The sequence below is a fragment of the Neltuma alba genome, unplaced genomic scaffold (genome assembly GCF_004799145.2).
Source record: "Neltuma alba isolate B1F8T4 unplaced genomic scaffold, ASM479914v2 tig00003697_pilon, whole genome shotgun sequence".
NCBI classification, from domain to species: Eukaryota; Viridiplantae; Streptophyta; class Magnoliopsida; order Fabales; family Fabaceae; genus Neltuma; species Neltuma alba.
This window is the reverse complement of record NW_021633393.1, coordinates 231,796-247,166: the sequence shown is the minus strand read 5'-3', so window position 1 is coordinate 247,166 and position 15,371 is coordinate 231,796. Positions and strand designations below refer to the sequence as shown.

At 31.9% G+C, this 15,371-nt stretch overlaps 1 long non-coding RNA gene across 2 annotated transcripts; it reads right to left on the bottom strand.

The window, feature by feature from the left end:
• Positions 1-9,294: 9,294 nt before the first annotated feature.
• Positions 9,295-15,308, bottom strand: LOC114742249 (uncharacterized). Of its 2 annotated transcripts, none has more exons than XR_003739846.1 (4): positions 15,286-15,308; positions 10,419-10,511; positions 9,816-9,905; positions 9,295-9,331 (listed from the first exon to the last, which is right to left on the bottom strand). It is a non-coding gene; the product is annotated as an uncharacterized LOC114742249 (long non-coding RNA). The 2 variants fall into 2 exon arrangements; XR_003739845.1 differs by lacking the exon at positions 15,286-15,308 and adding an exon at positions 12,606-12,629.
• Between the last annotated feature and the right edge of the window lie 63 nt (positions 15,309-15,371).

The window sequence follows — 15,371 nt, the reverse complement described above, 5'->3', positions numbered from 1 at the left end:
ATTATTACCAGGGTAGTCAAATTGACTCCAAATGCATGTTAATTGGGTTTTGAAAGAAACGAGTTGTAAATGACAATAGCGAAATGGTAACTCTCATTATGAAATTGTAATTTACATTACAAATATTGTTATTATCATTATCGGGGTAGTGAAATTAGCTCCAAATGCATGTTATTTGGATTTGAAATAAACAAGTTGCAAATGGCAATAGCGAGATAACAACTTTCATTAAAAAAGTTATAATTCACATTATAAATGTTGTCATTATCATTACCGGGGTAGTGAAATTGGTTCCAAATATATGTTGTTTGGGTTTGAAAGAAACGAGTTACAAATGGCAATAGCGAGATGGTAACTCTTATTACGAAAATTATAATTCACATTACAAATATTGTCATTATTATTACCGGAGTAGTGAAAGTGGTTCCAAATATGTGTTAAGGACATTTTACTCTTTCTACCGAATTGTCAAAATTTCAGATTGATACCTTATGCCTATTTGGCCATTTCAAATTTCAACAGTCATTTTTTCTATAAAAAAAAAAAAGAAAGAAGGAAGGAAGAAAATGAAACAAGAAATCAGAAAAATGTATAAGTATGCTGCGGGGGCCAAGAAAGATGGAGGCACGAAGATGTACGTTGATTTGTTGTGTTAAAAAAGGACGAAAAGAAACGAAAAACAAAAAGAGAACAGAAAAAAGGCAATCATAGATGAAACATTCTAGCAAAACAAATTATGTGAAGACGCCACCTCGCTTCACGCTTCAGAGATCTCCAACCTTTGTAAATAGAAAGACGTTCACTTTTTTTTTTTGGTTAAACAAAGCTTTATCTTTTTAGAAAAAAATTGGTGATAAATCTCTCATTAAGAAATTAATTAAAAAATGGTCTATATAATGATGAGTTGTACAAAGAAAGATAAATTGTATGTAAGAAAAGTTGAGTTACATAAAGGGAAGATGGATTTTTTTTTTGATAAAGAAATTTCAGGAAAAGGGTTCGACTCACCCATAATTTAAGGACAGGACACCTAACGCTTGATTTACTAGGACTTATCCCTAGCACATTTCGTTACACAAAGACAAGATGACGCAAAGAAAAAGATAAATTGCATATAAGGATGTGTTTGGCTCAAATGAGGAGAGGGGAGGAGATAGATTTTAATGGATGGAAGGAAAAGAGAGAAGAGAGATTTTAATATTATCTTATTTGGATTAACAGAAAAGAAGGGAGGGGAGAGATTTTTTATGATACGATAAGTGTACAACAATTATCATCCTTTCCTCACATGATAAAATTAGGAGGAGCAGTTCTCATTCGAAGTTCATTTTAATGAGGCATATTCTGTCTAGCTAGATTAGAATAGTGCCCTAATAATATTTCAACTAATGGACAGAAAAAGTAAGAAATAAAATAATGGGCCATGCAACTTGATCGATTAGCTGATAATTTTCATTTATGGTCCATTGTTGTGCTCTTTTGACTGATCCCTGGCGGCCCTTAACTTTCTAGAAGCCTTCAACAATCGAAACGCGGAAGATTTGGATCACCGCTACTGGCTCATTTTGGACATAGTGGATGGCGAGTTCTCGGCCCCAACTTTTTAAGTTTTTATCTTATATGTTAGCCTTTCGCACCAATCGTTGCATTACATGGCAACAATTTTTTTTCTTACAAGTATTTTATTGGATCTTTCACCCGTAAAGTTTAAACGTAATAATTATAGTGTACTGAATATGAGCATGTTAATTTAGTAAGAATAGAGATATTACTCGTAACTTACAAGCGGTGTGATTTGAGGTTCTCTATTTATTTTACAGAAACATCAATATAATGAACATATACCCCCTGATTGGAAGTCTGGAACAGGGTGTCTTTCCTCAATTTAATTGATACAGGAAATTATTGGGATGCGCTTCGACTGAGGCCGGAGTAGGGAAAGGAGTTCTGTATTACATGTCCACGTCAATAGTGGGAAAGGGAGCGAGGAGAAAATTGAAGTCCCTCACCGTCATGATTCACTCACTGATTGAAGAAGGTTACGTAGAAACGGAGAGGGGCAATTCGAAGTTACAACCATCACGGCAAGCAAATTTATTATTATCTCGTTGAAGTAAGGGCAGAGAGGGGGTGATTCTTATCGTTTGGGAAATATAAATTTATTGATGCCCCCACTTTATTTAATTCATTGCCAAGGGCCTTTCAAGTTTCAACCCCACGAGGTGCGAATATATATATATATATATATATATATATATATATATAATTCTGCAATTAACTAATCAAAAGAAAGTTTACAGTGATACTCCTCCGGTTCAAAATACAAGCTAAGACTAGCTCGTTTATGTTTATCAAAAATTAAATAAAAGCAATTTAAAATAATAAATATGCAAGGCATATATATATTTTTCCAAATATGTCATTGTTTATTGAAGCTTTTCTCTTTTATTCATTTTATTTAAAACACTTTTTTCTTTTTCTATACCTCGTAAACCAGTCACTTTTTATAATTGATACCATCAATAACCAAAAAAATTAAAAACATATGTTAGGGGTAAAATTGATAAATACTCATTAAATGGTTAGACAAATTTAAAATGTTATCTTATAAAAAAAAACCAAACCCCTTAACCAATATTTGCTTATATTTGAACCGGAGGGAATATAACAGAAGAATTTTTTTTTTAAGAACTTTTTTTGCGGACCAAGTATTAAACATCCATTCAGTTCAACACTTGCATTTTGACGTGAACATGGAGAGCAATCGTGTCGCTTTACGTGAGATCGGCCAAGTGCAAGAATACCCAAATGACAAAAGTCAGAGGTCATTCCAACAGATTAAAGGCTCAAAACACGAATATACCACTTGTGTATATACCATGCGTAATAATAAACATACCGAATATTAAATAACCATTTCGCATTTGCTGTGCTGCGAAGATGTGTAATTGTAAACTCTAGAATTCCTAATATTAATAACTAGAATACTCTAATTCAGTAATTTGTTGGTGAAAACAGAATAATCTAAGATCACTCGCCAGTTAGATAGATTCCGTCATTGATGTCGTTGATGAGAAAAATCATAAACTTCCTATAAAATTTAAGAATCAATCAGTACGAAATAAAAAACTAATTAAAACAAATCCAATTCTTATTAATGTCATATAAGACTTTTTTTCACATTAAAGTATACATTTAATCTTTTAATTTTATATAAAGCTTCAATTTTGTCTTTTAATTTTAAAAAAAATATTTTCAATCTTTTTACCTTAAAATTGTTAATAGTAACTAGGACGGTGAAGGGAATTGAAAGACGCGCAACGGAAGATAAATTTTAAAATTTTCAATCTCTTGCCTGGATCTACCGATTGTGTTTAAGTCAAGTAGTAAGAAGCATTACCTTTGATGTTCGGTTTCTTGGCGGCTCGGGGATTCCGCCGTTCAGGATGCCTCTGCTCGCCTCTTTTATTGCTCAAAGTCGACAACTCTGGTCGGCTTCCTCTACCAGTATCCACACGAACAACTTTCCAACCACGAACGACGTGCTAGCGCCTTTTTCCGTCTAGGGTTTTTCGAAGAATTCGTCCTCCCTTCTCTATTTTTGGCCGTCTCTTATCTGCAAGTGCTTTCACTCACACACCCAAAACCCTAGCTCCTAATATCAAATATATAGGATGCTATAGGTATTATGAATGATATTTAATTTCGAAATTAATCCTAAATTAATTCCGAAATTAATACAATATCAAATATTGCCTAATCAGATAAGAGAACAATTAAATAAAGATATGACGAAATTAATTTATATAGATCTAATTTATCCTTATAAATTAAATCTAACAATTAATATCTCTTATATTTATATAATATATATATACGAATTTATATATATATACACGTCCACCCTATATTATTCATTGAATCTGGACATATCTTAGATTCAATGAATTTGGACATCATAACTCGCGTTAAGCTATTTTGTGTGCGACCCTGTAGGCCCATATGAAATTGGCAGTGGGCCATTAACTATAATGACTCACAAGTCGTAAGCGGTCTCTAACAAGACATCATGACTACCCAAAACATATGAGGATCGTTGAACGATGTAACCTTTCATACAACCATATCACTTCCCTTTTGTCACACGACATTTTGGTCATGGATGAGGCATGGAGAACGTCATCCTCCTATTTATGACCGTTACTTTCTCGATCCCTGAGTAGTCTGAGTATAGAAACGGAACTACCTTTCCATTATAGTATGGCCATACATTTCTCAGACTCACTCATCGAGGGGCCCAGTAATATCTCTCTACGAATGTGAGGGACAAATTCCATCTTGACCATTCACATTCCTCCGCATGAAAAAAAAAAAACACTAAGCCTGAACATAGTCTTTATGATCACTCGGTCAAAAGTGACTTTTGACTAGGTCAAAGCTGAGCGTTTCTCATGTAGGAATTCATAATGATCTCAGGTCAAAGGGCACAGTGACATGGTTTGTATATGAGAGAGGCTTATGACTTAACCCATGCAACTCTCTCATAGCGGGTCGGTCCAACACCTTGTATTCTTACATGTGCCTATGACTTTAATTTATATCTCTATATATCTTCAAAGTCATACTGGTCTTATTTCATCTCTACTCCCACATAGATGACCGACCAGGGACATTTAGGATAAATCATGAGTTATCCAAGGATAGTCATCACAGTAAACATACAAATAATATAAACATAATTTAATAATTCATAAATCAACAATGTTCATAACATAATAATTGGCCCCTAGAGCACAATTTCCAACAGACGGAACATGACACAAGACGTGGTCATCTTGTCTTGTCCTAGAGTATTTTTTTAAAAATTATTTATTAATAATTATTATTAAATTATTCAATTCACTTAATAATAATAATAATTTTCATAGTGATTTTTAACTTTTAAGTTGCAGTGTTATCTCAACAAAATCTTCTTTTTAATAAAATATTCTCAAAGCCATTATATAGTGTTTCTTTATACAATATTGTTTTTACAACTTTTTATATAATATAATAGAGCTTTCCACATAATATTTTTTTCACAATATTTTTATCCTTAGAAACCCAATGAAAAACAAACATTATAACATAAAAAATTTATACAAAAGATTATAGTGTTTTTTTTTTTAAAAAAAAAGAGAAACAGGTTCCATCCCATCTTGGTCCTGGGACAGAACAGGACAGGACATGAGACGGAAATCCCTTTCGCCCCACTTCTATGTATAATAATACCATTACTATTTGTTAAGTTTATTATTTGTAATAAATAAGTATTATCTTTCTTAAAATATTCTTACCAGTTAAGTATATTAGTTAAATATTATTATTGTAATGACTATTTAAAAAAAAGGTAAATATGATAAACAAAATGGATTATAGTTTTATATTTATAATTAAAATAAAAATCAAATTATTCTTGTTATTAAGGACATGAGGTAGTATTATACATGAAAGAATTACTAAGAAGTCCTAAATAAGAAATTTAATTACTAAAAAGTTTCAATAACACAAAAATTTAATTTTTGTTTCGGTTCCGTCCTATCCCGTGAATAGCTCTATATGTACACATATATATAATGTCTTGAAAATTGTTAGAAGTTTGTCCCTCAAATTTTGTGGAGGACTAGACAAATGCGAAGCATGCGCATTCATGTGTCGTTCCTTTTTGTTTTTTTTGTTTTTAAATTATTACTCCACAAATTATCTGGTACTCTCGGGAACTCCCTTTCTTCTCCCATGGAACAAATACGCCACACAAATTATTACTCTGTTTTGAATGCAAAAAAACAGGGTAGGGAGTGGCCCTACAAGAGGATTTTGTGAAATTGGTGGGGTTGGAAGGTATGGCTATGACGGATCTATTAGAAAACGGGTTCACATTTAATGCTCAAGCCTTAACTTGAATAGGATTGCGTTAATCAGAGTTAGAAATATCAATTTCCATACTAATGGTATTTTATTTAATTTTCATATTAAAAGAAATAAGATGTAACTATGCATCGCCAACAAAACAGAAAACTAGAAATATCACTTATTAAGAAGCAGGGTGCCGTAACAACTATTGATTTATTAAATATTACTAAATAAAACAAAATGAACTAAAATAAAATTGAAATTGTTGGGCAATACTGGAATCATTAGAACTCAAAAAACAAGTTAAAGAAAAATATACAAGTAGTTGGGCATTAATTTATGATGAAATAAAACTAACACCTATATCACGAAACAGGACAGGGTACGTAGATGACCACATTTTGAGGAGTGTGAATTAAGGGCACTTTTTTAGTACAAATATATCTCAACCAAGTATTACCTTGGATCATAATTATAAGACCCAACAAGGTCTTATAATTAGAATTTCAAGGGATGCAACAGAAATTTAGAATTTGTTGGTTAATGCAATGACTATTATATGACAAAAATTGATTGAACATAACAAAGTTGTTCGAAGTCAAATATGCTGAAATAGAGACTGCGGAAAAATTATGTCTGGCGTTAATGTGTTTTACACACCTCGAGCTCGGAAAGCTACAGTAAGTTAAACCCAAAAAAAAAAAAAAAGGAAACAGAAGTTAATTTAAAATTACGACACAAGATTTCAGTATACCAAAGATGAATTACTTCTAACTGAAACGTAAAACATCCATTTTTCTGTTGTATAGATGTTGTGATTTGCTGAATTGAATTTCAAGGAAGAGTTTCTTATGTCATGAGAAATAAATTGGGTTAACATGCTAATTAAAAAGTTATAATTAAGAATTAATTCACTTAAATAGTATAAAATCACAAAGTGGGATCTAACAGGTGGAGCGCCTAAGCTAGCTGCTAACACCGCCCCTTCTCTATATTACAAATTTTCTTTCGACAATTAACACGTGTCAAAACCTTAATTTGTATTTCTCGTTCAATGATTAAGTTGCTGTTTTCGAACAGTACCTCCGAATTTCAATTAAAAGAATCAATCAAGGCAGAAGAAAATCCAAGTTCATTTTATGAGGTAGTTTCTATCTTGATAAATGAGGAATTGAACCCTGATTGTATGAGGAACCAAGCCAAATTCTTTTAAGCTAAAGAACAATAAAGGTTATATTATATCGTTGATATAAAAGCTAATTGACTAATTTAAGTATATTAAGAAAACTAGTTAAATTAGTTATTTATAATAAATAAGTATTATTTTTTCTAAAATATTCTTATTAATAAAATATACTGACTAGAACTACTATTATTACAATAATACCTTAGAAAAAATAATAAATATGTGAAACATAATAAATTGGGATCTCATATTTAGAATCAAAATAAAAATAAAAAAAAATAAATGCTCAATATGTTCTTTCCCTTTAAAATGACTAAGAATTAGTCTCCCATACTGCAATCCAAAGCCATATAATTAAAACACTACCCTGAGACGGATATAGCATAGCCAATGTCTGCTGCAATATATTATAGCATTGCCGAAAACATTATGCAGTAGACAGACCACAAAAGCAGCATGCAAAAATTAAATACATAGTCTAGGCAGGTAGCTCTAAGAGAGTGGACACAAACTTCAGGATTCAATGAAGTCGTCCAGCCCATCAGCCTCATCAAGCAACAACACTAAGGACTCTTTTACAGAAGCTAACTCCTTCTCGATGGACTCAGGCTGAGCTTCGAGATTTGAAGCTTGGCCTTTAGTCTCCTCAACCTTCCTCTTCATATCTGCTCCATCGCTGCATTCCCCAATGCATTTATTTACGTAACTCAGCCATGAAGCATCAAAGCCAGCCGCTTCTAAGACGGTGCAACACTTTCGAATGTTGTTTCGATCTTCTTCTGTCAATTTGCCTCTCCGAGTGGTCCTTAGAATACGAGTCACCTCAGCGAATAAGGAAAAGGAGGAGGAAGCAAACACTCTTGGTTGCTTTGGTTGAGCCAGTTAAGAATTGAGGATGGCGCTTCACCCCAGCCTCCAAATAAGGCAGCAACTCTGCGGAAATGTCCAACTCCTTAAAGCCACTGCAAAAATCTGCTAATGGTGTTGTTGATGAAGACGGAGCTTTTGAAGCTTGGGAAGGAGTTGGATCAATTATATCTGGTTAAATAAGTAATTAAAAGGGAATTAAAATCAGCAAATAGAGTGACTCAAGGTTTTGTGGCAAATTTGGAGACAACAAAACTAGACTTGTTAAATCAAATCTCTATCCTGTATTATGGTAATATCCCATGCATTTTGTATAGCCTGAACGAAAGATTTATCAATACTCTCAAGTGTCACATGAGTCCTAGTAGCTACACAAATGAGTAAAACAAACCAAAAAGAAAAATAACTAATAAGATTTTGGCAAAATACAAATTTTTTCCCTTCAAAATGGATAAAATGCACTAATCATACCTATGTTCTGAACTGAGACAGGGATTAACAGGTGTTCAGTATTTTGAACCGATAGTCTTTGAATGGTTTCATGCATCTACAGTCCCATTATCGAAACAACCAAAATTATTTTTGAAAGAAAAAAATATATTAACACATGCTGCAAAAAGATAAATAAAATTAAGAGGGAATTACAATCAAGTTCCACAAAAAAGAAATAATTATCAAAAGATCTAATAACAATTTCAACAGCCTATAATAACAAGTTCTATAGTGAGAATAACAACCTCTGAGACTTGTTTTTTAATTATTTTCCTTGCTTTGGACCTTATTGTAATTCTCCCTAAAATTAATTCTTCAGAAAAGCAATATTACTTTCTTTGTCATAATTCACAATCGATGTTGTGTCCTGGACGAGCAAATTTTCATTTGGAAGAAGTTTTAAACCCTGTGATTCATCTAGTGCATTCCAGTTCATAAAAGAAATTAATAAACGATTAAGTACGATAATGGGGTCATTACGTACTACAGGAATTTTACATCATTTGATGCATATCTCATCATACATCTCTTGATTTTGAAGAGCTACACAATTATAAAACTCCGTAAACAAAATGACACTAGTTTGCAAAGGTAAAAGTAAATTAGTTCTATCTAATGACAAAAAGGAAAAATTCATTACTTTTTTGCTGCCAATAATTTTAGAAGTTGTCGTGGCTTGGTTAAATAGATTACCACTTAGATATTTGTGTCTTCTTTTTCTATTGGATTTTAGCTCACTCATAATACAAAAACCTTATATTCAACAATTAAGCCAGAGACTATATTGAACCCAAAAATGTCATGAAACAAGAATTAACTGAAAAGAAACATCAATACCTTCATTTCCGATTGATGAGGTCACGGCTTCAAAAGCTTGTGAAGGTGGACCAATAGCTACATAAACGAGTCAAATAAAATTTAGAAAAAAGGACGATTTATATTTTTCCGGGAGAAATTCGTCATCCTAGAAATAGACGGGGAAAAAGAGTTACTTGCGCTACTTTTAGCTACTACACGAGTTTATAGTTTGATTGGTCAAATTCTTGTTAGAAGTATGTAATTTTTTTAATTGTATTTTGATTTACATGGTATAGAGCTTGAAGTATCAATTAATGAGTAATAGCATGGCTTAACAATTGATAAGAAATACACAAGATCTAATTAGTTCAGATTTGATAAGTTGAGTTTGGATGTTCATTACTCTTGGTGAGCATTCAAAGTCATTCCATTAACGAGTTATTAAACATCACTAAATAAGGTGGCAAATCAAACTAAAATAATAGAGTTGAAGCTTGGGAGCAATTAGCATTTGAAATATAAGAAGACATATTAAGGCAAAAAAATCGTAATTTGAAGATTGTAAAACAAAAATCAGTACCCATATTGTTAATGACGGAAGAGCTTAGTGTATTTTGAGCAATAGGAACTAAGGCGTTCTCTAAGTTCATCTCCTGATTCCTAATACCATCTGAATGTAATTTTTTTAGTAGATTAGTTAAAATAAAAATAAATTATTAGTTAATCAAAAGATTACAATAACCAAGACCAATTAAACTGAACAAAATTGTTTGTAAACATAATAATATTGTACTTCAATAGAAAACATAAGATTAGAACCTGTGTTCTGAACTATGCCAGGAATTAACGTGCCTTGACCTGTACCGTGAACCAAGGCCTCTCAATAGTTTCATCTTGAATTTGAAGAGCTAAACCAGTAAGAAGGGGAAAAAAAAAACAAAAAGAAAATTAATTGAACACAAAATCACTCAAGATTGTAGGGGCAAAAGGAAAATTAAAAGTAAATGTTTTTTCTTCCAAAAGACTAAACTGCTTTTTACTATGTTCCATCCACACAGCAAAAAGTTCATGTCATAAATATGTCAAAAAGTGCTATAGAAAAGAGTCACGGCACACAGTATGATAAAGCACTTCATTAGTGTGATTTATGGCAAACAGGAACCACAGAATAAGATTACTATACCTATTTCTTGAACTGAGGTCTGAGTTAATGTGCTTTCACCAGCCTCAGCTAATGGTATTTGAATGGTCTCATTCATCTCTTCAGTCCTAATGGCTGAACAGACAACTTTTGGCAAAAATAAATAAATGCTACAAGATTTGGCAAATTAAAATGAAAAATTTTTCTTCTTCGACAAAGTAAAAAGTAAAAAGAAAAAAAAATTACTATCCATCGTCATCATCAGTCATAACCAATGTATCCATTTCAAATTACAAGGGATTTTTTAAGTCTTATTATTCATCTAATAGATTTTAGGGGGAAAAACACTAAAATACCCTCAAAAATACTAAAAGATAAATATGAGTAGGTAAATTGCAAAATCCCAAATCAAACTCCTGGTACTATTTTGGAATTTCAAAATATTGTGAAATGACAACACCGTCCTTACTCTCGGTGATTACTTTCATATAACTATTGACTATCCTAGTTTAACTATGGACTACTTTTGTCCTCAAAGTTTCAGTGATTACTTTTATATAGCTATTAATTACATAAAAGTAGTAAATAACTAAACAATAGTCACTAGATCTCCAACAAAACTTAATATATTTTTTTAATTTTTGAAACAAAAATAGTTAATAACAAAACTAGAGTAGTCAATAGATGAATCATGTGATTCTTTTGGTAGATTTTAATAAACACCATAGTAGAAATGTAATTGAATCCCGTAACTAACGAATAGTTTTTTAAAAAAAAAAAGGAAAATAAAGCACAAGATAAGAACCTGTATTCTCTCTGTATCTTGGTTAGCTTGGAAGGTGTCATGTATTTCTTGTGTTCCGGTAGCTAAAAAAAAAAAAACTGTATGAGACAAGACTTTTTTAAAAATTATAAAACTAAAGTATTTTCTTTCAAGAAGTAAAAAAATTTATCACTTTGTTTCTTCTTGGCAATTAGAAAGGTATGGGTTGGTTGAACAAATTTTCACTAGAACAAGCTTTTGAGTCATGTGATTCTTCTGACAAATTTTACTTAACATAACAAAAACCACTACCTTCAGTTCTTAATATAAAAGCTTGTTTGATTTTTATTTTGATTCTAAATATAAGACCCCAATCCATTTTATTTCTAATATTTATCTTCTTTTTTTTAAAGTAATCTTTGTAATAATGATCATAAAATTCGACAGGGTTTCTACGTTGACTGTCGAGGGCCTAACACAACCCTCCCTTTATCTGGGCCTAAAAACTTGGTTATTGATAGAGCACATTGGCATTGTACGATTCATGTAGCCGACCCCACCTAGTGGGATAAGGCTTGTTGTTATTATAATCCTTGTAATAATAGTAGTTCTAACTAATACACTTGATTAGCAAAGATATTTTAAGAAAAATAACATATCTATTACAAATAACTTATTTAACTAATTTTTTTAATTTACTCAAATTAGTTAACTAGCTCTTATACTCAAGATCAGAGATAATATAATCATTAGTTGATTAAATCAAAGATCTATCAAAACAAGATTAGAACCTATGTCTTGTATTGCAGTAGGGTTCTCTGCTCCTTGAGTTGTTTGGATTAAGGAATTCTCAATAGCCTTAGTTGTCTCTGGAGTCAAAATAGGCAAACAATAAGTTTAGACTTTAAAGATAGGATGCCTAGGAAAAAAAATGACACAAGATAATGGAAAAACTTATAAAATACTTTCAAAAAGTTAAAACACAACAAATTAAGTGAAAAACTTCTACAAGTATTTGATCCTTTATGGCAGCTTGGAGACTGTAAAATAATATGATGTCAATACCTGTATCATAAACCACGGTAGGACTCAATACATTTTGAGCATCATGAACTGAGAAACTTCTCTTGCATTCATAGGTTTCTTGTGTCCCTGTTCTAAGAAAAATTAGAAAATAGAATGACACAAGATTTTGGCAAAAATTGAAATAACTTTCCCCTTCAACAAGTAAAAAATGCATTACTTTCTTTGTAGTTTGCAACCATAGAAATTGTGGTCTGGTCGAACAAATTTTTACCGAGGTGAATATCTAAGTCATGTGATTCTTCTCTTTGATTTCAATTAATACAATAAAAAGTTAGGATCATTAATTAATCCAAAGACTTCTATCTTTTAGTATAACATAGAAGTTAGAGAATAGACATGGCAAATTTGGAGACAACAAAGCCACATTTATTGAATTAAACCTTTATTTTGTACTATGGTAATGTTCCATGCATTCTGTATGACTTGAACAAAGGGTTTATGAATGCTTTCATGTGTCACACGAGTCCCAGTAGCTATAAAAATAAGTAAAACAAACCAAAAAGGAAAAAAAATAGAATGAGAAGATTTTGGCAAGATACATGTTTTTTCCTTCCAGAATGTATAAAATGCACTGATCAATATACCTATCTTGAACTGAGGCAGGGATGAACATGTCTTCAGCATTTTGATCCAACGGTCTTTGAATGGTTTTATGCATCTCTTTAATCTCTGTATCTAAACAACCATGTTCATTTTTTAGAGAAGAAACAACAAAATAGAATGCAACAAATTTTGCCAAAAAAGATGAACAAAATTAATCGAAACGCAATATTACTTTCTTCGCAATCATTCAGAATAGATCTTGTGGTCTGGACCAGTAAATTTTCACTTGCATGAAGCTGTAAATCCTGTCATCCATCTAGTGCATTCCAATTCACAATAGAAAGTAGTAAATCAGGAAGTACTATGATGGAGTCATTACATATTACAGAGCAATTTTAGATCATTTCATGCATATTATATAGTCTACAAAACAATCCACGTCATTACTTGCATCACAAATTGTAGTGGTGCTCAAAGCAATTTTGGTTGATCGAACTAATGGGCCTTTCAACACTGATATCATACATCTATTGATTTTGAAGATGTACACAATTATTTTCTTAACTCAGTAAATGAAATGATACGATATTTCAAAAATAACAGCAAATTAGTTCTATCTAACAAAAACGAAAAAATGCGTTACTTTTTTTTTTTTATTGTCAACAATTTTAGCAGTTCTTTTTCTATTGATCCAAAAACTTACTTTCAACAATATAGCCAGAGAGTATTGAACCCAAATGTCATATCGAAAAAATTTTAGATCATTTATGGAAACTGTAAACCAAAAACAAGTTCAGCACCTTCATCTTGGATCACGGCTTCCGAAGCTTGTGAAGTCAAACGGAATTCAGTTAAAAAAAGAAGAAGGTATGATTCATATTTTAGGAGAAAAATTGTCACTCGTCTAAAGAGATTTTTTTTTAAAAAAATTATTGCTCTGCTTTTTTCTTACAAATCATATACTTAAAGACTGTAGAACAAAATTAGTACCTGTATTGTAAACCACAGAAGAGCTTAGTACATTTTGAGCAACCGGAACTAAGGCATTGTCTAAGATCTTGTACATCTCTTGATTCCTAACACCATCTGAATGTAACTTTTTTAGTAGATTATAGTTAACATAAAAGAAAAATAGATTATTAGTTAATCAAAAGAATATAATGATAAAGACCAATTAGACCGAACAAAATTGTTTGTTTAAAAAAAAAAAAAAGAATGTTGTGTTTTAACAAAAGGCACCATTGGTCCAAAAACTTAAGATTTAAGTTGTCAGCCACACGCACAGTCCTCACTTCACTCATATTTGTGCAACAGAACAGAGTGAGAGAAAAGAAGCAGACGACATTGGGGAAGACGGAGAGGGAAGAGGAGAGCACGGTACCCACACACAACACTGGTTTTAAGAATGATGGGGCCGATTGAAATCTACTTCTATTGAGGAAGAAGCCTACTTATTAAAGATGAGAAACAAGTTTATGCATGTCTGTGGGGGTGCATGAGGGCGATGCTTGCTGAACTGAATTGTTGAATCTTGAAACTAACTATAATTTGCTGTTTTGAGGTTTCCTAAGTGTTAAACAAGTAACTCAAAGTACTAAAAGTATGATTAAGGATGCTTAAAATTATGATTAAAAATGTTATTTTAGAGGCTAAGATAATATTCCAAAGCTGGAAAATTTCCGGACTGTTAGATATGGCCCCATGGTTTATATGGAAAGGCAAGGGCTAGGATGCCTAAGATAATATTCATATATAGTTATGCGTGGACGGAGAGTGAAGAATTGAGTCTTGGAAGTTGGAAATTTAACTAGAGGTTACTATTGTTGCCTCTAAGGGATTAGCAACAAAATTTGATGGTCAAAAGTTATGTTCAGATCGTTTGGAGGATGATTACACTGTTGATTATAAAGCCAGAAGGTTTTGCAGGTAGGGGCTAAAGAGGTTTTGCTGTTCTTGAGCTCCTAGTGTAGAATATAGTTTTAAAATATCTATAGAATACTCAAACAAAGCAAACATGAACAGTACCTGCACCTTGAACAATGGTAATGCTCAGTGTATTTTCAGCATCCTAAGCAACATCTCCCTCAGAAGTTTCATGCATCTCCCGAATCTCAACAACTAAACAAATAAGTTTTTTTTTAATTAAAAAAAACAGTATATATATTTTTTGTAAAATGCTAATAAATCACTTCTTTCCAAGTAAATAAAAAATAGTATTGCATAACTGGATCAGCACCTGCATCAGCTTGTGTAAGACTCAATGTGTTTTGACTAGCTTGATCCAAGGGCGTCTCAACGATTTCACTTATCTTTTGAGTGTCAATACCTAAATAAATAAAATAAATAAATATAGAATGTGACATGAGGTTGTAGTAATAATAAAATAAGGTTAACTTAAGAAAAGTAATATAGAAAGCCACTAGAATCTATGAAGAAAGAAATTAAGGCCAATATTTGAGTTGTAGAATGATTATTTATGAACAAACGATGAATAGAAGACAATCATAGTTAGTATACCTGTATGTGGAATAGGAAGTCTGGATTTCTTGCTTCCCTAAATCAACAATCTCATCAGCATTTGACTTTGCTCCATGCTCCTCAAT